Below are 25,732 nucleotides of genomic sequence, written 5' to 3'. Positions count from 1 at the left end.
AATAAAATACCTTAGAATAAACCTACCTAGGGAGACAAAAGGCGTGTATGCAGAAAACTATAAGACACTGATGAAAGAAATTAAAGATGATACCAACAGATGGAGAGATATATACCATGTCCTTGGATTGGAAGAATCCATATTTTGAAAATGACTATACTACAGAAAGCAATGCTACAGATTCAATGCAATCCCTATCAAATTACCAATGGCATTTTTTACAGAACTAGAACAAAAAAATCTGAAAATTTGTATGTAGACACAAGAGACCCCAAATAGCCAAAGCAGTCTTGAGGGAAAAAAATGGAGCTGGAGAAATCAGACTCCCTGACTTCTGACTATACTACAAAGTTACAGTAATCCAGACAATATGGTACTGGCACAAAAACAGAAACAGAGATAAATGGAACAAGATAGAAAGCCCAGAGATAAACCCACACACCTATGGTCAACAAATCTATGACAAAGGAGGCAAGGATATACAATGGAGAAAAGACAGTCTCTTCAATAAGTGGTGCTGGGAAAAGAGGACAGCTACATGTAAAAGAATGAAATTAGAACACTCCCTAACACCATACACAAAAATAAACTCAGAATGGATTAGAGACCTAAATGGAAGACTGGACAGTATAAAACTCTTAGAGGAAAACATAGGAAGAGCACTCTTTGACCTAACTCACAGCAAGATCTCTTTTGATCCACCACCTACAATAATGGAAATAAAACCAAAAATAAACAAATGGGACCTAATGATACTTAAAAGCTTTTGCACAGCAAAGGAAACCATAAACAAGATGAAAAGACAACCCTCAGAATGGGAGAAAATATTTGCAAAAGAATCAACAAAGGATTAATCTCCAAAGTATATAAACAGCTCATGCAAACAACCCAAGTTAAAAATGGGCAGAAGACCTAAATAGACATTTCTCCAAAGAACACATACAGATGACCAAGAAGCACATGAAAAGCTGCTCAACATCACTAATTATTAGGGAAATGCAAATCAAAACTACAATGAGGTATCACCTCACACCAGTTAGAATGGGCATCATAAGAAAATCTACAAACAACAAATGCTGGAGAGGGTGTGGAGAAAAGGGAACCCTCTTGCACTGCTGTGAGAATGTAAATTGATACAGCCACTATGGAGAACAGTATGGAGGTTCCTTAAAAATCTAAAAATAGAGCTACCATACCACCCAGCAATCCTACTACTGGGCATATACCCAGAGAAAACCATAATTCAAAAGACGCATGCACCCCAATATTTACAGCAGCACTATTTACAACAGCCAGGTCATGGAAGCAACCTAAGTATCCACCAACAGATGAACGGATAAAGAAGATGTGGTACATATATACACAATGGAATATTACTCAGCCATAAAAAGGAACGAAATTGGGTCATTTGTAGAGATGTGGATGGATCTAAAGACTGTCATACAGAGTGAAGTAAGTCAGAAAGAGAAAAACAAATATCGTATACTAACACATATATGTGGAACCTAGAAAATGGTACAGATGAACTGATTTGCGGGGCAGAATTTGAGACACAAGTGTAGAGAACAAACGTATGGACACCAAGGCGGGGAAGAGGCGGGGGCTGGGGGTGGTGTGATGAAGTGGGAGATTGGGATTGACATGTATACACTGACGTGTATAAAATGGATGACTAAATAAGAACCTGCTGTATAAAAAAAATAAATTCAAAAAAAATGTTCTAAAGTTTATTGTGCTGATGTTCACACAGCTCTGAGAACAAAAAATAATTAAAATGCATATGTGTATATGTGAATAGAATCTTTCTGGAAATATTCAGAAGACACTGAAAACATCATTTGATCCAGGAAAGGGAAACAGATGGCATGGGAGAAGTTAGGAGGAGACTACCCTGAATGTACTTTAGCATATTTTGAATCTCAAAACATGGGAATGTAAGCTTATTGCAGTAACAGTAAGATATGTCACAGTAATTCAATTTTTAAAATAATTACTGCTAAGAACCATGATGATGTACTTCACTGCCTTTAAGAAATAGGAGGTATTAGGAAGAATATAGTTTTCACAATTTACAATATACAGATTCACATACATCCGCACATTTTCTCCTATTCCGTTTGTCATAAGATTGGGGAGATGCCCCCCTTTCCACACTCCCACGTGTGGGCAGGATCCCTCACTTCACCCTCAGAGACATTGACTCTCTTCCTCCGGAACCACGAGTCTCTGCTTTACTGAAGTCATGTCTGTAACAACCGTCTCTGATGTAAGCGCCCAGCCTAACGTGAGACAAAACAAAACCCGACAAAACTCCTTGGTCTTTACTGAGACTTCCCCATTATTTTCTCTAGAGTATATCGATACTTTGTATTTCTTTCTTTTCCTTCACTCCCACATTTATCCTGCTCTGAATTCCAATCCCAAATTGTCAGATTCAGCAGTTACTTTCCTGTAAATATCCTGCTCAGCCTCTCTGTGGAGCGGACACAGCCAACACTTCCCCAAAGCATCTCCCAGCTCCTGTGTCACTGTGAACCCCGGATCCTCTTCCCACCTCATCAGCTACTCCCACTCCCTCTCAGTGTCCTCTGGGACTGTCCCTCAGTAGCTGGAGTTGCCCCAGGATCTGGTCTCTTTTCCGCCTTCCGTGTCTCTCTAAGGGTCCTCATCCCTGCCCATGAGTTTTAATATCATGCGTATGTTGAAATCTAACGACAGGCCAGACTTCTCTGAGTTTATAAACCCCTTGCCTGTTTCACATGTCGAATGGATACCACATTGGCCTCTTAAACGAGTATGTTCACAACGGAGCAGCAGACGGTGATGACGATGACGATGATTACTACTGTCATTGTTCCCTCCCTTCCAGGCTGTCCTGACCTTCCAGAGCACCACAGTCTGCTCAGGTGACCAACACGGGGCACTGGAAATCCTTGACGACTGTTTCCTCTCCTTCCGTCTCCATGTACAATTCATCAGTGAGGTCCCTTGTTTCCACCTTTAAAATGTTATCACTGCCACAGCCCTGCCCTCCACCTGCGGCCACTACCATCCAGTCCACGTCACCGCTGTGGCTCCACAGTCCCTCCTGCAGACCCTCAAACAGGGTCCACCCGTCCCTTCCTTGGGGCCTCCACACAAGCGGCTCCCCTGTCTCTCTCTTCTTCCTGTGCTTTGCGTGATGACGTCCACTTAGGCCTCCTTCTCAGGCTGTGATGTCACACTTTCAAGAGGTCTGACAACTCGTGCATTAGGACATCATGCCAATTCCATCTTGATCGCAGCAGTGACCTCATTCTGTATTTACATACCTATTCTTTTTTATTTTTAAGATTTTTTTTGGATATGGATCATTTTTAAAGTCTTTATTGAATTTGTTACAATACTGCTTCTGTTTTATGTTTTGGTTTTTTGGCCACGAGGCATGTGGGATCCCAACTCCCCGACCAGGGATCGAACCCGCACCCCTTGCGTTAGAAGGCAAAGTCTTAACCACTGGACCACAAGGGAAGTCTCTACATATACCTATTTTTTACTTTAGAAAAATTATATTAGATTTTAGCCTCCACAAGACGAAAATGTATGTCTCTTTTATTCATTAATATATATGCCATGCCTAGAAGTACTGGTATATTGCAGAAAATAAAATGGCTGAATAAAGAAATGAATGACTAACTGATCATCTAACCAACTAAATAACTAAATAACTAAACAAATAAATTCAGTAATATCTTGTTTAGTCCTCCTCCATTACCATCACCAAGAATTTTCTAAATCATATCAACTTAGAGCTCTCTGCAGTGGAAAGTATGCTGTGTCCTTAACAAAGAGTGTACTGGCAATATAAAGCTGTCTTTCCAAGATTTTATAGTTCTCTCTCTTCTGTCATTTTATGTGGAAATAATCAAAACACTTTCATCGTAAGCCCACATCACAATGAACACATTAAACAATAACCACTAGAGATGAAAATAACCATCATTTTAGGGCTATCCAAGCAAATGATTTTAGGTCAGTTCTGAATTTTACCAATTGGAGTTTGGACTTACGATTACATTTCCATACATGATCTGGAAGAAATATACATTTGAGTCACTAGACTGACAAGTTACAACTAGTAGACATATGAGATGTAAAACTCGAGACATTTATTTTTTAGACATCTTCTTAACGTGGTGTCCCTATATTTAGACAGCCCATGTCTGCATCCAAAGCAGCATTCCTAGGAGCTAGGATAGTAGCCAATTATTAATAAAGCGGCAATATTTATAATTTATTAATCCGTCTCCCCCAAGTTCTTTCCTGAGGTAATTTGTCCAAGAAGTATAAATGGTAAGATAAAGTTGTACAAATACATAGATTTGCATTCCAATGATACAATCATTAACTCTGAGGATGTTTTTTCTATATAGAATGGAGTCTATACTCAACAGGGTAAAATGCAGCAATGGTGTCATAGGAAAGAGACAACTCAAGGACTGTCAGCTCCATTCCTGCCAGTTTCTGCCCCCGACACCCTCTACTTGGCTCTGACGCACCGCACAGCACAGAGCTGGGTGAAACTAAGATAGATCTCATTTATTTTTCACAAATACATCTTAAAAGACATTTATATTTAAACGTATACTGTCTCCATGTGAAATTATATGGTTATGTGTCTATTAAACTTACCTTGTTTGAAAGCCAAGAGTATAGTGCATTTTTTACATGATATATTGAGTTTTATTAAATACATGCCTCCCCGCTCAAGAAAAGGAATATTATCGCTATTACACTACCTTAAAGACCCCCTGTGCGCGTCCCTGGTGGCACCCCCTTCTTTCCACCAGAAAGGTAATCCCTGCCTTGAATTTTGTCTTTGGAATCTCCTAGCTTTTCTTTAAGTTATATAAACATACATTTATAGGCCTGCCCTGAGTATATGCAGCCCTGGCCAAGAATCCATGGAAGCCTATGGACCATATACCCAAATGTATAAAATTCATAAATCAAGCTAGCAAAGTGTCAATTTAAAAAACAGTAAGTTTTTCGGCCTCCTGCCTGGAAAAGTGAACCGTCTTGAAAACCTAGAAAGCCAGATTCCAATTTCTCAGGTTACCAATGAGGTTGAGCATTTTTGCACCTTTACTGGCCATTCTTCTGCTGTAAGATGATTGAGTATTTTGCGATTTTTCTAATGGGTTGTTTTTTTTCTTACTGATTTTTTTTTGGAAAAGTGAACCGTCTTGAAAACCTAGAAAGCCAGATTCCAATTTCTCAGGTTACCAATGAGGTTGAGCATTTTTGCACCTTTACTGGCCATTCTTCTGCTGTAAGATGATTATTTTGCGATTTTTCTAATGGGTTGTTTTTTTTTCTTACTGATGTTTTTTTTGAGTCATAGAAGGGTTTTACATATTCTAGATACTAACCCTCTGTCCAGTTACAAGTGTTGCAAATACTATTAACTTGGATTTCCCACAGCATCTAGCCTCATGCCTTATGCATAGTAGGTGCTTAACAAGTATGCACTGAGTTGGAAATACATCTCCCCACTTACCTGAATATAATAAAGCAAGAGAAAGAAAGACCAAGCCTCACGGAGATGTCTGTCATGCAGTGACGGTTCCTCTTAGGGAAATGATAGAAAACCTAAGAAATAGCATCTTCCCTCAGCTGTATGCTAATCAGTCTTCAGACTATTAGGTATGAAAAGAATAATTCACGCTAACTGAAGCAGCTGCACTTCTACCTAGAAAATGATACTTCTTATAAAATCTAATACCACAAACACATTCAAATGCCTTTGAATTGTCACCATGTTCATATTTTTCCCAGTAATGCATTCATCTCTCTCTTGATAATGTACGAGATGAAAGAAAAGGTTATATGACCTTTCAGGATCCACTAAGATCTCAGGGGGATTGGTCACCGGGATCTAAAACATCGACAGCAACACAAAGAAACGCTGAACTTTTCAGCGCAGGTCAGGAGGATTTTCCTGAGGCAGCATTTCCTCCCTGTCCACGTGACACACATCACTAAATCATTTTTTAGAAAATTAACTACTTTCGCCATCCTCCGATAACACTGTTCTACAAACCCTAGAAAAGAATTCTCAGTGACAAAACGTCAAGGATATAATTTGATGAACTGTATACTGAAGTTCGATTCCCACCTAAGCAGCCCTCCGTCCCCAACCCCTCCCCACAGCTGCCCCATTTAATCAACTGCTGAACTGGCCAAACATCACTACTGAATCTGTGAGTGCAAAATGCTTTGCACTGATACTATTACAAAATGCTGAGGAGTTCTGTTTCTGTGTGTTGCTATCCGCCCCCCACCTTTAAAAATTCTTGATATGAGGACCAACAAGATAGATGTCACAGTCAGACTGAGCTCCATAAGAGGGAGAGATTTCTGGGGTCACGACAGCAGATACTGGATGAACAGGACCTGTGTAATAGGACTCAGCCCCGAAGCACACAGACGGCCTCAGTACAAAGACCCTTCTCTGTTCTAAGACCACAAACAATTCATGAGTTTTTCCTTTTCGCTTCTTAGCAGCCAGTCTATCTTTTCTATATTATTAACTACAGATTATGAAATGTATACAATGGTATCTTGGTTAAAGTTTCATTAAAAATTAATGTTTGTCCTTTCTAATAATTTTGTCTTTTAACAAGAACTCTTTAATTTTTGTCTTTAATGGTCAAATTTTTAGTTCAATGCATGGATACATCTGCTTCTTGTCCTTAAAACTGAAGCGGGATAGATGATATTGTTTTGGAAGAAAACCGGAAATTGCTACCTAGAAGCCACTCAGATACAGACTGGGGATTGTCTACACAAAAAATTAGACAGTTGAGCTTCTCGAAGAGAAGCCCAGGGCATAATATTCTTTTAATTGACAACTTCATCATTCTTTATTAGGTTTTTGAATCACTGCTGAGACTTGGAGAGAAATGGACCAACTGCAGTCTTTTTCATCACAGGGGGGCTTTGGATTGTTTGAAACCAAGGACCCAAGAAATTCCTGCCAATGAGAATTTAACATTGGAACAAGCATCAAAGCACGAACTTCCTTTCAAAATGCTCACAAAGATCATCAGGTTGCTGTAATTTACACAGCCCGGACAGGCAAACTGGCAACAAGTAACACCTTCTTCTGGACCCATTATTCTGAAGACACGGAGATAACAGTGGAAACTGCGGTTACATCAAACCGTCGTATTAAAATGAGATGACACATTCCACTGTGTTGCACGTCTGCGTACAAAGAAAAACTGCTTGCAGAAAACATGCCAATTATACTCATTTTTTGGTGTTCATTAAACATTCAGGACTTAATGTTGTGTTCAGTATTAGAATTTCATTAAATGGATAAACACCTACAATGATCACAATCCGTGGAAACCATTCTAAGAGCTCTGAAGTTTCAGTATGGGCTGTAAATATAAAATAATCAAAATGCACCACATTTTCTGGCATTCGGATTAATACTAGAATTATATAATCAGGTGAAAAGGTAGACAAATTTTATTTTCACATTAAAAAATACAGAGACCAATTCATGGAATGAGAGTTATTTATTCTGTGAAGCTAAAGGGGAAAAGGAGATGTCTCATCTCTCAAAAGAAACTTTTTAATCTCACCAACACCAGAATATCAAAATTTCTGTGTTGATTTGCTACATTTGTGCAAAAGGAATGGATGAAGGTTCAGCTGACCTTATAGCCCTGAGCTCTGAAAGTCTGCCATACTGTCTGTTCCCCTTTCTTCTACAATACTCCATTAAAATATATGGAATTTTGAAACACAGAGAGAATCTGCAAGTAAAATGATTCCACTTCAAAATTAATTCTTCCAAGTTTCCCATATTCCTTAAACTATTTTTGCCTTGGATCCTCACTGACTCCTAAAGCAAAGTAACATGCCGGGAAGCAAAACACCTCAAAGTCAAGTTTTCACCACGTTCACTTGTTCAAGAATTTTTCTCTGATTTCCCACAGGTCCTTTGCTCACAGGCAGCCCCAACCCTTCCTTCCAGGTGACTTCCACGGGGCTCCCAGTAGTAAGGCAGGCAGCCCGGGACCCGCCAGCCCCGCCTTGGTGATCGGCGTGGGGATCCGGGCCTCCCCAGGACCAGGCTCTGATGCTTCCAAGCTGCCTTCCCCACTGGTAAGTTTAAAGCACGTGGATACAGGAGTCGTGCGTGAATCCTGTGATGTGACGTGTGTCATCACAAAAGCAGGCTCCCGATTCCCGATCACTGCGACACCGCAGAGGGGAGACTACAGCAGCCGTGAAAGGGGCTCTCACCTTCCAGGAGAGAAATAATAGGATATACCCGGGTCGGGGAACAAAGGCCACGGTTCTATGGATTTTATGTGGCAATGGCTGTATGTAGTCATTTATCACAAATTCACAGGTTTCTTCCACACGTCCTCAAACAAGCCATCCAAGTCATCCAAAGGCCGATCGGGTTCACCTTCCAGGTGCACTCTGCCCCCCCTACCGTCCCCCATGACCCCCAGATTACAAGATCACCGCCTGACTCTGAGCCTGGACTGTCAGGCTGCTTCCTCAAGGCACCTGCGGGAGCCCCTGGGACAGGAGATTCACCTCTTATCCCTCTCTCCATCAAAGCCCTCCTGTGGCCGCCCACTACCCTTAGGATAAAAGCCAGGACCCTTACGTGATCTAAAAGCACCGTAAAAGCTACAAGCTCCCCTCTCTCAGACCTGGGATCTCACCTCCCTTGTAGACACTCCTGCCTTGGTTCTGGCTTTGGGGTACATGCCAAGGTCGCTTTTGCCACAGGTCTTTTCACTCTCTGTTCTCCGTGCCCGGATCACTCTTCCCTGATACCTGAAAATGACTGATTTCATCGGGTAATTTTTAATCATCTATCCTGAGAAGGCTGCCCCCTACCCCCTGTATCTCCCTTTAGTCAGCTCTATTTTACCTTATCATCTATCACAACCTTACATTATTCTGAGTATTGTGTCATTTCTTTATTTTCTGCCTTTCATTCCAAAATGGGAAAGGGACAAAATTCGGGGCTTTCTTTGCCCGAAATACACTGTAATCCAAGTGCCCCCATGAGTGATCGGCTCATGAGGGATGCCCAATATGTGTGTTCAATGAAGAATGAATTAATAAATGGACACAGAAAGCTCAAAAAAGATAAGAACAAAACAATAAACGATGAATCTGGCGACATGGAAATTACCAGTGTCCTACAGGAAAGTAGCTTCACTGCTTGAGCTGCATAGAAATTTTAAGTAAAGTAATTGTAAGTTAAAGACAAAATTCTCCGTTTATGGAAAGACAACTGGTAGGAATGTTTAATAATCACGTGCAGTGTGTGGATAATCAAATGAGAAGCAAAGAAATAAAAATGAAATTCTTCTAAGAGATTTGCCAGCAAACGGCAGTAGAATTGCCTGTAAGCCTTAGAAGGGGAACACAGGTAAAGAGGGAGTGTGGAGCTTTTACAGGCTTGCTTGCTTTTTTTTTTTTTCCGCCGCACCACGTGGCTTGCAGGATCTTAGTTCCCCGACCAGGGATTGAACCCGAACTTTCGGCAGTGAACGCGCCAAGTCCTAACCGCTGGACCACCAGGGAAGAAACTTAAATTTGTTTCTTGTAGAAACTTAAATTTGTTTATATACTCAAGTAAATAAGTAAACAGATAGAGAAAGGCTTAAGATAGTGTACTGAGTAATAATTATTAGAGCAAGGATTACAGAGATGGGATGACTGGAGTCTAGAACCCAAGGTGAGGGACTGGAGCTTACAAGAGAGAATGATGAGGGTTCTGCTGATAGTAATACTAACAATGACAGTCGCACTGCTTATGTGGAAGACTGACCAGGTGTTTCACAAGCGTTAGTTAAACCGATAACTCAGCAAGTTAGTAAACAGAGCATCAGAGGGAACACAAGGATGGCTTCCCCCTTCTCCGTGAAGAAGCCGACGCATTCACCCAAGGAACAAAACGAAGGTGGGAAAACAGGAAGCTTACTAAGAAGAGATCGTTTTACAACCACAGAACTCACAGAACAATTCCTAGAATGTGTGTATGGTCTACACCCTCGGGGGACATCAATTCTTAGAGCCACACAAGCCTCTGGATGCAGAAGGACCAGACTTTAGTCTTAAATATATTAATAAACAGCTGTGCGACTCCACAAGTGAGTTAACAGGTACCAACTGTGGCAGCGAAAACTGGGGGCTCAGACATCACTAGGCGAAAACCCAGCTCCTGGCTCGGCCACGGATGCTTGCGTGGACTTTGCAATTCATGTAAACAACCTGAGTTTCAGTGTCTTTACCTGTAAAATGAGGACAAGACAGTACCTACCAAATAAAGTAACACATGTAAAGTGCCTACAGATTTCCTAGTAAACTTAGCAATAAATATTTAGGCATTGTTTTCCCTAGGATACTCAACCCGAAACTCATCATCACCATTTCCATAATCATAAAAATCACCGCCTTCTATTTAGAATGCAGGGTTGAACTAAGTTGTCTCTAAAGAACGTTCCAGATTCAAAATCATTTCTTCTAGTTGCAAACCTTATCCACATATCAGTGGACCTAATGCTAAAACAAGAAGGGACCCCAGAGAAATGATGAGGCCTGTACTCTGTTCCCACAAGTGTGTTAGCTTCTTATCTTTGTCATCAAAGCACAAATATTATAAATAATTACGTGTTGCGTCTACGACTTAAATTAATACGAGTCAGGTAGTGTCTTTAATATAAAACAGGCAAAATCCCTCTAACTTTACTGAGACCCCCACAGTCTGGAGTAATTTTTTATAATCATCTGGAAACTCCAATCAGTGGTCCCTGTGTCTCACATGCTACAATTTCATCTGTGAGAACTATGCAAAGCTCCTCCAGTGGGAATGAAACACGCGCCACAGTCGGGTATGTGCACTCTGGGAGGCTGCTGGTCCTTCATGCTCAGGGGAGGCACCCCGTGGACCAGCTCTCCGACAGCTGTCTGTAATCCTGTGTTTGTAACCAACTTTGTAAAACTTGGTCACGACCATGACTCCACTACATACGTCTATTATTTTCCACCACGCATGTCATCCTCAAATTTTCTTGAGAGTAGATTTCAAATACACTTGGGATAATGCTAGCTACGACCGCACAGCTTAAAATGTCAGTGTCTTAATACAAGTTTATTTTTCTGTCATAAAATGTGCCGATGAGACGCTTCCTTGGATGACCTTGCACATGGCGATTCTGGTACCAAATTCCTTATTCCCTGTGGGTCTACCACACCCCAGGCCTTAGAATGACTGCCTTTAGTCCCTGGGCAGGAATGAGAGAGGAAGCGGTCACGCCCACTCCTGAATCGTCTCTAATGTGACAAACCTTACTTCTAGCTAGGTCCACTCACAGAAGCTCCTCACGTCACCTCACAAAGAGGACCAGGGTGAAATGCTGCTGAAAACTGTGTACGTGGCAGGGCAGCCACTTCCGGGCAACTGTCTACCCCATGGAAGGGAAGGGGGCCCCTCTGCTGTGTGGTCCATGGTCTCTGCCCACAGATGAACATCAGTGAATACAACTTACACATTCAAAATCACAATGGGAATAGAGAAAATAAATAGGAAGCATAGAGTGGCATATTTTGACGATAGGCCGAACGTTAAAAATGGTTTCCAAAGTATTTTAAAGAAATCTAAAGGAAATATTTAAGTAAAATAAATCAGGAATCTAGGAGAAGAAACACAAACCATTCACTGAATACAGTAGCACATGACTCTACATTCCCTAATTATCTACATAAATCAGCTACAAGAAAAAAGGCTTTCTGCAAAAGTTTAAAAATTAATATGCTCCAGCCTCACCCAGAAACACTACAGTCTCTCTGCCAACACTTGGCTAACAAGAGGTTCAGCTGTAATTTACCCAAAATGTTGAATTTTTAAATGAAATCTTGGTACTAGAAAGTTCGGGTGTAAGATTTAAAATATCATAATTAAAATTAAATGAATTCACAGCTGAACTGGAAATCACAGTATTAAGAATCATATTAAATTCTCTAAAGTGCTAAGAAATAAAATTATTTAAAGAGGGAACTATTTAGAATAAGAAATATTCATTTGATGAGGAAATTACCAAAACTGGAAACATGTAAAACAGTAATTAGGTTCATCAGAGCACCTGTCCATCAAACACCAACTGCTTTAAAAATAATAGGTCTAATTAATAGAGAACGGGGAAATTATGCACATTTTGTTACTGTTTAAATATCTAACACATACTTTCTAGTGTTGGGACCTTTTTTCTAAAACTTTTTTTATTAAACCTTCTTATCTCGTAATAAAACTATCCTCTTGTTTGGAAAAAAAAAAAAAGCTGCAGGTCCAAAAAATGTTATTGGTTCAGTCAATTTCTTTAATTCACCACTATGTTTGTATCATGTTTCAACCATGTTACAACTTGGAAGGGAATGACTGATATTAAACCACCAATCTATCCATTTTTAAACACACACACACGTTTCTTCTTGAAACTGAAAAGAGTTTTTTTTTAAAAAAAGCAAAAACCTTTATCTTCTTAGAGCAGTTGAAGGTCCACAGAAAAACTGAGAAGGTGCAGAGACTTCCCGCAGACCCTTTCCCCCTCCCCCCAAGCACAGCCTCCCCATTATCAACATCCCTACCTACTGGTCCGTTTGTTACAGGTGAGGAACCTATATCAGTACACAAAGTCCATGGTTAACATCAGGGTTCGCTCTTGGTGTTGTACACTTGGTGGGTGTGGACACGTGAGTAATAACCTGTATCCACCATTGTGTCATACAGAGTAGTTTCACGGCCCTAAAAGCCCTCTGTGCTCCACCTATTCATCCCTCCCCACTTCTCCCCCAACCCCTGGCAACCACTGATCTTTATACTGTTTCCATAGTTTTTGCCCTTTCCAGAACGTCATATAGCTGGAATCACACAGAATGCCATCTTCTTAGACCGACTTCTAAAGATCGACTTAATAATATCCATTTCAGATTCCTTCATTATCTTTTCAGGGCTTGATAGCTCATTTCTTTTTAGTGCTGAATAATAGTCCACAGCCTGGATGCTACCCACGTTATTTACCCATCACCGGCTGAAGGACATCTGGGTTGCTTCCATGTTTCCGCAATTGTGAAAAGAGCTGCTATAAACATGCCTGTGTGCAGGGGTTTTTTTGTGGACATACATTTTCAACTCAACTAGGTAAATACCAAGGAGTGTGATTGCTGAAACACCTGGTTAGGATATATTTATTTATGTAAGAAACTGTCAAACCGTGTTTCAAAGTGGCTGCACCAACCTGCATTCCCACCAGCAGGGATGGGAGTTCCTGTTGCTTCACATCCTCCCCAGGCTTCAATGCTGTCAGTGCTGTGAATTTCCGCCATTCTAACGGGTGTAGATCTCGTTGTTGTTTTAATTTGCATTTCCCTGATGGCGTAGGATGTGGAGCATTTTTTCTTCTGCTTATTGTCATCTATACATCTTCTTCGGTGAGGTATCTGTTAAAGTCTGTGGTACATTTTTAAATTCAGGTCATTTGTTTTGTTATTATTGAGTTTTAAGAGTTCTTTGTATATTAGGGATAACAGTCCTTTATCGGATGTGTCTTTTCCAACTATTTTTTTTCAGTCTGTGCCTTGTCTTCTCATTCTCTTGACATTGTCTGTTGCAGAAGTTTTTACTTGTCATGCAGTCCACCTTATCCTTTATTTCTTTCATAGATTGTGTCTTTGATGTTATATATCAAAAGGCAGTGCCGTACCTAAGGTCGTCTAGGTTTCTCCTGTGTTATCTTATAGGAATGTAACAGTTTTCTGTTTTCCATTAGATCTGTGGTCCATTATGAGTTTTTGTGAAAGATACAAGGTCCGTGTCTACATTCATTTTTTGCATGTGGATGTCCAGTTGTTCCAGCACCATTTGTTGAAAAGACCACCTCTGCTCCTTTGTCAAAGATTAGCTGACTACCTTTATGTGGGTCTACTACAGGGCTCTCTATTCTGTCCCACTGATCTATTTGTTTATTCTTTCCCTGAAACCATCCTGTCTTGATTACTGCAGCTTTATTCTAAGTCTTGACATCAGGTACTGTCAGGCCTCCTACTTTGTCCTTCTCCTTCAATATCCTGTTGGCTATTCTGGGTCTTTTGCTTCTCCACATAAACTTAGAATCGGTCTGTCGTATCCACAAAATAACTTGCTGGGATTCTGACTGGAATTGAATTGAATTTGTAGATCAAGTTGGGAAGAACTGACATCTTGACAATATCAAGTCTTCTTACACATGAACATGGAATATCTCTTTATTTCATTCTTCTTTGATTTCTTTCAACACTTTTGTAGATTTCCTCATATACATATTACATTCATTTTGTTAGGTTATTCCTTAAGTATTTAATTTTGGGGGCACCAATGTTAATGGTACTGTTTTGTTTATATTGAGATATAACTTACAGATAATGCTGTGTAAGTTGAAGGTATACAATGAGTTGATTTGATACATTTTATATACTGCAACAGGATTGCCACTGAAACTTTCGTACCTCTATACATCAGGAAACTATCATTTCTTGTTTGTGGCAAAAACTTTTAAGGTCTAGTCTTTCAGCAGTTTTGAAGCACATAACACATTATTGTTGACAGCAATCACTACGTGGTACATTCAGTCTCCAAGACTCATTCATCTTCTACTTTCAAGTTTGTACCCTTGGACCAACATCTCCCCCAAGTTCCCCCAACTGCCAGCCACTGGGAACCACCATTCTATGCTCTGTTTCTATGATTTCAGCTTTGTTAGATTCCACATATAAGTGATATCATGCAATATTTGTCCTTCTCAGTCTGGCTTATCTCAATAAGCATGATGTCCACAAGCTCCCTTCACATTGTTGCAAATGGCAGGATCTCCTTCTTTCTCATGGTTGAATAATATCTCATTGTGTGTATATATATATGCCACAATGTCTTCATCCATTCATCCACTGATGGACACTTAGGTTGTTTCCGAATCTTGGTTATTGAGAATAATGCTACGATAGACATGGAAATATATATAACTCTTCAAACTCCTGTTTTCATTTCCTTTGGATACATACCCAGGAGTGGGATTGCAGGATAATATGGTAGATCTATTTTTAATTTTTTGAGGAACCTCTATATTGTTTTCCACAGTGGCTGGACCAGTTTACATTCCCACCAACAGTGTACGAGGGTTCCCTTTTCTCCACATCATCACCAACACTTGTTATTTGTTGTCTCTTTGATAACAGATATTCTGACAGGTATGAGTTGCTATCTCATTATGGTTTTGATTTGCATTGCCCTGATGATTAGTGATGCTGAGCATCTTCTGTGTCTACTGACCATTCGTACGTCTTCTTTGAAAAAATGCCTAGACAGGTCCTCTGCCTATTCTTAAATCAGACTGTTTGTTTTTTGTTATCGACTTGTATGAGTTCTTCATATATTTTGGATAACAACCCCTTATCTGATATGTGGTTTGCAAATATGTCTCCCATTCTGTAGGTTGCCTTTTCATTTAGTTGATGGTTTCTTTTCCTGTGCAGAAGCTTCTTAGCTTGGTGTAGTCCCATTTTCATCTGATGGGGGTGGTGACAGTGGGGAAGCTGTGCACATGTGGGGCAGGGGGCACGTGGGAAATTCTCTAACTTCTGTCCAATTTTACTGTAAACTGAAAACTGCTCTGAAAAATAAAGTCTATTTAAAAAATGGTGTTGCAAACAGTCTATATTCTAACCAAAGAGATTCATGGAGATACTCCATGAGTTACATAAACATCTGTCCAAAAACACAATTAAAGTCCATTTATTATAAAAAAGGAATGCTTATATAAAAAAGGTAGACATGATTTCAAATCTTAAATCTGCCCTATTTCTCTCCCTCTCTCTCTGTCTATACGAGTCATCTCAGGCAGAATACCCAGAATCTCTGAGCTTCAGCTTTTGTTTCTGTATAATGGGCGCAATAATCTTTGGTATAAAACACTAGGGTTGTTGTAAAAACTAAATCAATTTAAGGCACTTAGTGAAGAGCTTTGCACACGTTAAGGTTGAAATAAATGTTGGATTTCACTCTCCCTAAGAACAATATCAATGCCTTCATGTACCATAGAGGGTCATTACTTCAAAATAGTTATTGTAAGTTCAATTCAGTTTAAAAATTTTGCTAAACTTACGCCTTGAGATTGAATCCTCCCATCATAAATATCTCAGTAGTATAGCCATGGAAATATAAATACCATAGCCATGCATTTAATAATTACCCAAAGGAATTCGATCTTCTTTTAAATAAGGTCATTAAAACTATGAATTCCAAAAGTATATTGTTAAAATACAGAAGCTTTAGGATTCACTCCTTTGGTATCTATTTTTGATAAGGAGCATTTTAAACTAGCTTCACCATTCTTTGATTTAATGCCTTCTTAGGAGGCCAAAAGCATTTTCTTATTGATTTTATTTTAAATCTTTGGCGTAAATGAAGCCGAAATTAACAGGGCTGGTTCTGTCCTGTAACAGCTTCTTCAACCTTGCTCCTTGCTTATTTTGCCAAACCGTTTTTTTTTTTTTTTTTTTTTTAAATACCAGCAGCATCGATTGAAGCCCAAAACACTGATCTAGAAATAGTGCTAATCACCAGCAGCTGTACAGGCAGCAAAGGAGCAAAAGCCCTGGGCTCTGCTCACAATATGCAAACCCTGGACCCCTGTTCACAACACACAAACACTAGGGAACAAAACCCTTAGCTACCTGCATACTGGGAGCTCTTCCCCGGAGTAACAATGTGAAACGGGATCAGAGCCATACCTGGGAAGCCAGCACACACTTCATATCAAACCCCCTGCACAACTGGCTATGCTGCCATCGTGGAAAGCGTGCTGCAGTCCATGTGCTTTCTCACTGTTCATAAAACTATTTGGTTTCACAGTGATGGAAATGGAAAGAGTAACAGAAAGCTGCCCAAGAACACAGGCTTCATGCTGGTCTGAGACCAATTCTTCACAGAAAAAGCCATCAGGAGACAAACATCAAAACACATGACGTTAGGGCTTCCCTGGTGGCGCAGTGGTTGAGAATCCGCCTGCCGATGCAGGGCACACGGGTTCGTGCCCCGGTCCGGGAGGATCCCACACGCCGCGGAGCGGCTGGGCCCGTGAGCCATGGCCGCTGAGCCTGCGCGTCCAGAGCCTGTGCTCCGCAACGGGAGAGGCCACAACAGTGAAAGGCCCGTGTACCATAAAAAACAAAACAAAAACATGACGTTAAACACCACATATGTGGAAGTTTACACAACGCTCTACGTCTGCAAAGCCAGCGTGAAGCACAGAGTGAGCTTTGGAAGCAGGCCGTTTCTCTGGTCAGAAGACAATTCATGTTATTTAAAGCACTAAGGAAGGAAATATTTACCAATTATCTTAGGTATTTGCAAATCTAAGGCGAGTACCTACCAGTTTCTTCAAACAGTTATGGACTAATCTCTCTCTCACAATTTCATATCTTCCTCACCCTTTTTTACTGGCAATAACTTATTTGTTTCAATCATTCAATACATTTACTTTAAAACATTTGTTGACTGACTTCTACACCCTTCCCAGACCACCTTCAACAAATAAGCACAGAAAACAACTTTTAGACTGAGGTTATCTAGACTAAACAATTCAATTGATCAAACTACTCATTTTTTCCTCTAAATGTTCTATAAATAACGGTATTTTAATACACTCTTCAACAAAAATATACACGAGCCAGTAAGTATGCCAGGTTCTGAGTATAAAGCGGTGAATAAGACACAAACCCACTTTCAGGAAATACCCAGTCAACTGAGGAGACGGTGTTAGATGATTCATCACCAGCATGGTGGGTGTCACAGGATGAGAAGTCCAGGGCACTATTGTAACAGGGACAAGCGTGTGCTGTCTAGTTGTGGGGGGCGGGGGAGCTCAGGAAGAACTCTTTGGAATAAGGCAAGGATTCATTCTTCTCTTACATGAGATCGAGGAAAGAAACAATAAGTTGTTCCTATAATGAAAAACAGTCGGAATTTCTAACCTAAGCAATGTAAATGGCCGAAATTGATTACTTAAGCTCCTTTCCTCTGTTTCCATGCCTCACCCCCCAAAACACACACAATCCCCCAACGTAAGCTCTACATTAGTCGATTATTTACATTACTGATCACACTGCATGGTTGCCCTCCTTCCCTAAGTGCTGTATAAACATTCCCTATGTGCCGACATCCTCAAAGCACGTCAAATATTAAGTTCATTTCTTCGGAAACTAGTTTTTTATTTATTTAATATAGTGTGTACTGAGTGCAATTTTTAAAGTCTCTATCGGAAACAGAAGTGGACTGAACACTATTTACAGAAACACTCCGGTGCCCTCCTCCTCCAAGCTCAGCCCTCACGCAGCCCAGGCAGAGCTGGCCGTGGTCCTGCTTCAGGCCGCTTCACCTGCCTACACTCAAATTTAGCTCTTGGCCTCGGAGAGTCTTTACCAGGTTAAGGAAGTTTCCTTTTGTCTGTAGTTAAGTCTGTTTACAGTAAGTCAGAGAAGCAGTGAGATGCACATGGGCGAAAGGCACTGACACAGGTGTCAATAAACAGGAGTGGATGCTCTGAAGCTCCCTGGCTCTGTGACATCAGTTACTTCAGCGTCTCCCAGCTCATTGGTCAGCGGTCGTCAGGAGACCACCTCTGCCCCAGACATGCTATTAACTGGGAAGTCTTCACTTGCTCTCCTCCTAGGGGTTCAGGGAGCTGGGGTGAGATGGCAAAAGAGCCTTTCCCAAGGTGTTAAATGTGGGTGCATGGAAACCTCCCCGGGGTCTCGGAAACATGTAATGAAACAGTTTTGCTTTTCTATGAAATGAAGCGATGAACCCTCTACAACTTAGGGATTCATTTCCACACCATCCTCCTGACTTCTCAAGTAGAGATCACCTCTCCCACAACCCTACATGTATGTTTACATACTAATATTTTAAGTGTTTGAGGACTAATTAATAGGAACTCCAAGAAATTCAGAAACTGTTTGGAATTCTAAGGAAATACGGAGAAAAATAAACTTCTGGCCCAAAGTGTTGCTGTCCTCCTATAAAACTGACAGAGAGGTCATGGTTGCCTGGGGGTAAATACCTGATAAATGCTTCACCCCCCTGTAACTCCCCCGCACCCAGAGTGGCTGATTTCAGGAAACGCTCTTTCCTGGGAGGCTCCTACACTTCCCGGCCCCATGCTGTGCTTCTCTTCCCCCCATCCCTCTATTACTTCCACAAGGAAGTTACTGATATGACACGATTCTTTGTCCCAAGTGAACTCATTCCCAAAACTCTTACCTGGGCTACACTGACCTGCCCCTGTATTTGGGTTCAGCCATCACCGCCTGGGCAAGGGGAATGAAGACCCCCGCTAATCTACTCAGCACGGAATAAGGGGCTTAATGTGTAAGTGCTTTCCTGTAAATAAGGAACATCAAAGAAACTTAAATGCTGGCTGTTTCCTAGGACTGCTACTTACGTTATCACTCTCTGATGTTCTCATTGTGGGTCGGCTGGTGTGTTTGACTAACACAATTTAGATGGCACTACACTAAAGTCAGAAACCAATTTGTCTCTGAACACCCCTGAAATAGCGAAATTCTCTTGCTCATTTGATGTAAAAACAAAACATGAATCACAGCCACTGTCACAGAAGAGAGTGTTCTCGTAAAGAGAGCTCCTTTTAGAGTAACAGAGGGAGCGGGCACACCTGCCGCCTCGGTCAGCTACCCCGTGATTGCACTTTGTGGGTTGTGCCATGTTCCCATCCTGACTCGGCACCAAAGTCTACATCCTGTTTCTAAATTACTGGCGCCTCTCCACATGCAACCTACCCGACAGAAGCAGGGCTGATCTTGACCTAAGATATTTAAACACTCTCTTCTCCTCTTGGGATTTTGTGTCAGCCTTCAGGGAACAGACCCCAGGGCTTCAGCAGTACCACTGCTTCCTTGAAGACCCAGACCTCTATTTGTGACTTTTCATCTTTTATTTTTAATAAACATCAATCATTCACTCTTTTGTCCTATTAACTTTGTTCCTAACTCTCCCCTGAGGGATATAGGACTTTTTGGGTTGGCATATGCAGAAATACTTAGAAGATACCCCAAACTGTACTTTCCTTAAACTTGAAAGAAGTATAAGTATGCAGATATAGCCCTCTAATGCAATCTTCACAAAACCCTCTTTTTCTAACAGTATATGCCTAAATTCTATAACCTAGAGTAATTCTGACTGATAACAATGTTTAACCCAAGTGAATCGTGATTGTATTAGCCAAGGTTTTACAACTGTCTCAATAAACTCTGGATAAAAGCTTAGCAGACGTTGCCAAATATTTATACTCTGCAGTAACTCCTGGTACAAAACCATTCAGTCAGTGGGACTGAGTTTACGAGGTTACCTGTGTGTGAGCCTCCGGTGACCAACGCAGACTGCGGTCTGAGAACCTTGAATAATGCACACTTCGTGGCGACTACATTTCAGCCTCAAGCACGGGTCTTTAGTTGGGTCTAGAGCTAAAAAAGAAAAGAAAGAGATCGCACAGAAAACGTTAAAGTAAGTTTCTGTACAATGGAGGTTCTAATCTCATCAAACACAATTTGATCAGGGAATTTACAGAGCGTTCAGCTGTGTATTTTGTTCACGTTTTTCCTCTATTAAGAGGTACTTTTGCTTCCACTCACGTAACACAGAGTCAACAGAGATTTGTAGTTTAGTCTCATCCATTCTGTTCAGAAGCTGAAATGCACAAACCCCTGTAATCAGACTATGTGTGATCAAAACAGAAACTTTACGACCAAAACTCTCTGTAGTTGCTACTGCCTTCTAAGCATTCAAGGTGGAGAAATGAAGGCAGGGTGTGTTGCTGCAATATTTGTATCGGTGAAGAATTATAAATTATACTTCTGCTTTTCCCAGATGGATGCAGGTGGGTAGAAAAAAAGGCTGAAACCCAAAAGGGTGTCAGTCGACATTAGAGTCTTGGGATCTCCAAGAAAAGTCTACAGCTGTATGCGGGGCTGCCTGAGGGCATCATGGTAGGAAATGAGATGTATTTTCATTTTTAAACTGTTTGTGCCTGACATCTGAACTACTGTATCTCCAGAAAAAAACCTCTATCTCGGTGGCTACCAACACAAAACTGTGTAATTTGCTGCTGTGGTTTTTTTTAATATCGGTTTTACTGCAATATAACTCACATACTATATGATTTATTCTTTTAAAGTTTAAATTTTGGTTAAGATTTGGTTTACTATATGATACATTCTTTTAAATTTTAAAATCTGCAGCATAGTCAAGACCCATACCCCTGTGTTGGAACCCCACAAACGGGAAGATAATCAAAATCGCAGAGGTTCTCCCCAAGGAGCAAGGGATCGGAGCCCCTCAAAGGGCTCCCTAGCCCAGGGGTCGTCATTCAACTCAGCATCAAAAAACAAACAACCCAATTAAAAGTTGGGCAGAAGACCTGAACAGACATTTTCCAAAGAAGACATACAGATGTCAACAGGCACATGAAAAGATGCTCAGCATCAATAATCATGAGGGAAGCGTAAACCAAAACCACAATGAGATATCACCTCACCCCTGTCAGAATGGCTGTTATCCAAAACACAATAAAAAAACAAGTACTGGTAGAGCATGTAGAGAAAAGGGAACCCTTGTGCCCTGTTGGTGGGAATGTAAAGTGGTGCAGCCACTGTGGAAAACAGTATGGAGGTTTCTCAAAAAACTAAAAATGGAACTACCGTATGATCCAGCAATCCCACTCCTGGGTATTTATCCAAAGAAAACAAAAACACACATTTGAATAGATCTATGCCACCCTATGTTCACTGCAGCAGTATTTACAATAGCCAAGACGTGGAAGCAACCTAAGTGTCCACTGACAGATGAGTGGATAAAGAAGATGTGGTACATATATATAATGGAATATTACTCAGCCATAAAAAGAATGAAATAATGCCATTTGCAGCAACATGGATGGACCTCGAGGGCTATTATGCTCAGTGAGATAAGTCAGATGGAGAAAGACAAATACTGTATGATTACACTTATACGTGGAATCTACAAAACAAAACGAACAAACATAAGAAAACAGAAATAGGCTTATAGATACAGAGAATAAGCTGGTGGTTGCCAGAGGGGAAGGGGTGTGGGGGGATGAGTGGAGAACATGAAATGAGGTACGCACCTCTAGTTACAAAGTTAATAAGGCACAGGATGTAAGGAACCTTATAGGGAATAGACTCGACAGTATCGTAATAACTTTGTACAGTGACATATGGTAACTAGACTTACTGAGGTGCTCATTTTATAATGTACAGAAATACTGAAAAACTATGTTGTACACCTGAAAAGAATATAATATTTTAAGTCAATTATATTTTAATAAAAATTAATTCAATGGTTTTTCAGTATTTGTAAAACTATTAATCAATTTTAGAATAGTATTATCACCTCAAAAAAATAGCCATACCCTTTAGTTATCACACTTATTCTCCCAACCTATGACAACCACCTACAGTGGGCACTCGCTAATCGATTTTCTGTCTCTATAGATTTCATACAAATGGAATCATATAATATGTGGTCTTTTCTGAGTGGTTTCCTTCATTTAGAACAACGTTTTCAAGGTCCAATCATGTTATAGCTGCATCCTTACTTCATTCTTTTATGTTGCGGAATAATATCCCATTGCCTGGCTATTCTACATTTACTTGTCCATTCACTGGTTGACAGGCATTGTGTCGTTGACAGCTTTTCTCTAGTTTAAATAATACAGCTATTGGTGATCTCTATTGGTGATGCTTAGTGATATTTTGTTGTGATTTATTATGGGGGGGGAGGCCAGAGAGGGAGTCGGTATAGATAAGGAAAAGGCTGAGTGTCCTGTTTGGGTACAGGTCAAAGTTGAGAGAGAGAATCCATGAAACACAGCAAGCTGAAAATAAAATTCCAGTGCATGTAAAAGAATAAAGCCAGGGTGACCAGAAGAATGTGCATTTGGAATCTTAAAAAGTATCTGGGAGGACCCTGGGCTTTTCACCGGACATGAAACGTAGATTTGAGCCAGTCTTTTGTAGGCAAACGTAGGTAAACTAGAGCTAATACATGGTGTATGAATCGAACTTAGTTTTACGAATATGTTAAATCTTAGGCATATTTAGTCAATAACCTAAATAAATGGGTTCATTTTGACAATCAATGAATCCAATAAAATATGTATATAAAGATATATGTGTGTATATATATTGCATATAGACAGATATAGATAGATACGTATTTTCTTCCTTTAAAAATACAAACTATAGGGCTTCCCTGGTGGCGCAATGGTTAAGAATCCTCCTGCCAGTGCAGGGGACGCGGGTTCGAGCCCTGGTCCGGGAAGATCCCACATGCCGCGGAGCCACTGAACCTGTGCATCACAACTACTGAGCCTGCGCTCTACAGCCCGCGAGCCACAACTACTGAAGCCCATGCGCTTGGAGCCCGAGCTCCGCAACAAGAGAAGCCACCACAATGAGAAGCCCCTGCACCGCAACGAAGACCCAACGCACCCAAAAATAAATAAGTAAAATAAATTTATTTAAAAAAAAATACAAAGTGTATCTGTGTAAAACTTTTATTTGAGATTTCAAACAAACATGAAGTTTAAAATAAAGAACATGAACACATATATTGATAAAATATTCCCTAACAGACATAGCATGATGTTGGGTTGGCCAAAAAGATCTTACGGAAAAACCCAAATGAACTTTTTGGGCAATCCAATAAAATGGTCAAGACATTAAACACATGTATTTGCAACACAAATCTCCCATTTCCTCCAGTCTAAGCTAAACACTTTCTGATAAGCAATGATTAGCTCAACTATATTTACTCTTAATTTCTAAGTAGTATCAAAAATTAAGATAAACTATATTATTTTATTCCCTATAAAACATTAAGCATTCTTTGTTCAGTATGAAAATGCAAATTTCTGGGACATTCTCATTATACCGTCAGTTTAAACTGCCACTAATTAAAGAACTATTGTACCTTGGAATCATACGATTTCTTGTTGGACAACATAAAAGAAAAACATACAATAACTTAGTACACATTAAAAATGTCTTGAGCTATTTCTAGTCCTCAGTCTATTTTGATTTTTAATTATTAATATGACTTTTAAATATTGATTAAAATTAAAGAATTCTAATAACTAAACAATGACATTGCACCTACAACTGTGCCTTGTACACATACATGTCATATACTCATTGTTGATATAGTTAATCTAGGACATCATTCTAAAAAAGGAGTGTTTCCACTCTGAAATAAAACACTATACAGTACATATAAAACTATCACGGTTAATCTAATCTGATTGTACTTTGAATGAAGACTATTAATAGTTATAGTTAGTTATTTCTTTCAGTTTTCTTTACCTTATACAGCCCACATTAGGTAATTTTCAAAAGTTCCATGACCCTCTCATGTTATATCTATTTAATACGACAGATCAGAACTCAAAAATTGATGTAGAGTGAGAAGGAAATTATCAGAATACAGCACGTGAAAAAGAATTTAATGCAAGTTTGGCATAAAACTTTACATAAATGATCAGATAAAAGAGCAGGAGCCTTTGTCAAGAGATGGAAAATATAACAGAAAGTGAACATGAGGAAGCCCGTACGGAGAATCTGCAACAAGAAGACGACACTTTCTGTGCATGTGATTTTAACCATCTGTACTTTTGAGTAGAACTCACATTGTTGGCAGCTTACAACTATAAAACATCACAGGCTATAAATACAGATGCCTGAGATTTTATTCTTGAAATCACAACAATGACACAACCATTTTCCTCTTGGCTGAAGCCCATGGATCACAACCAATCCTGTATCTCAGAGGCTGGATAAAACCATCTCCGCCCCCCGGCTGCGCTCCGTTCTTTCCGTCTTTTTCAAATTACCTAATCCTATTCTATCCTGCATTAGTGTTTTTAACTTTCTCTCAATCACCCAGTAAAGCCACACCTAGGAAGATTTCAGCTAGTGCATTCAATTCACTTGGTTATGTTCTTTTCTTCATCTACTAATCTAATAATAATCATCTAATAATTCAAAAATCTTTCTCATTGATATGAACTAACCTGAGGACTTAACTGATATTTTTTTTCTCCTTTTATTACTGAAGTATAGTTGATTTATATTATATAAGTTACAAGTGTACAACATTTGATTGTTACAAGTGTACGACAAGTGATTCACGATTTTTAAAGGTTACTCTCCATGTATAATTATCATAAAATACTGGCTATATTCCCTGTGTTGTACAATATATACTTGTAACTTATTTTATACCTAATAGCTTGTACCTCTTACTCCCCTGCCCACTAGTAACGACTAGTTTGTTCTCTGTATCCGTGAGTCTGTCTCTTTTTTGTTATATTAACTAGTTGGTGGTATTTTTTAGATTCCACATATAAGTCTCTCTTTGTCTGACTTACCCATGTTACTGCAAATAGCAAAATTTCATTCTTTTCATTGTGCTCCTAAAGTGGATTATTGCATTTCAGCACACATGACACCACATACCCTACGTGCTCCCCACAGACTCAACCCTTTTACTGGAAGAGAGACGAGTAAATAGGTAAGTAGAATA

General features: G+C 40.0%; 1 protein-coding gene across 1 annotated transcript in view; it reads right to left on the bottom strand.

The window, feature by feature from the left end:
- SPOCK3 (SPARC (osteonectin), cwcv and kazal like domains proteoglycan 3) overlaps window positions 1–25,732 on the bottom strand; it is a 264,404-nt gene that overhangs the window by 209,460 nt on the left and 29,212 nt on the right. Inside the window, exon 2 of the mRNA XM_024744113.1 lies at window positions 20,484–20,598. The gene's annotated coding sequence lies outside the window, so the exon portion shown is untranslated. The remainder of the gene's footprint in view (window positions 1–20,483; window positions 20,599–25,732) is intronic.

Source organism: Neophocaena asiaeorientalis, unplaced genomic scaffold, assembly GCF_003031525.2.
Source record: "Neophocaena asiaeorientalis asiaeorientalis breed wild unplaced genomic scaffold, Neophocaena_asiaeorientalis_V1.1 scaffold115, whole genome shotgun sequence".
NCBI classification, from domain to species: domain Eukaryota; kingdom Metazoa; phylum Chordata; class Mammalia; order Artiodactyla; family Phocoenidae; genus Neophocaena; species Neophocaena asiaeorientalis.
This window is presented reverse-complemented; position numbering and strand designations above follow the sequence as displayed.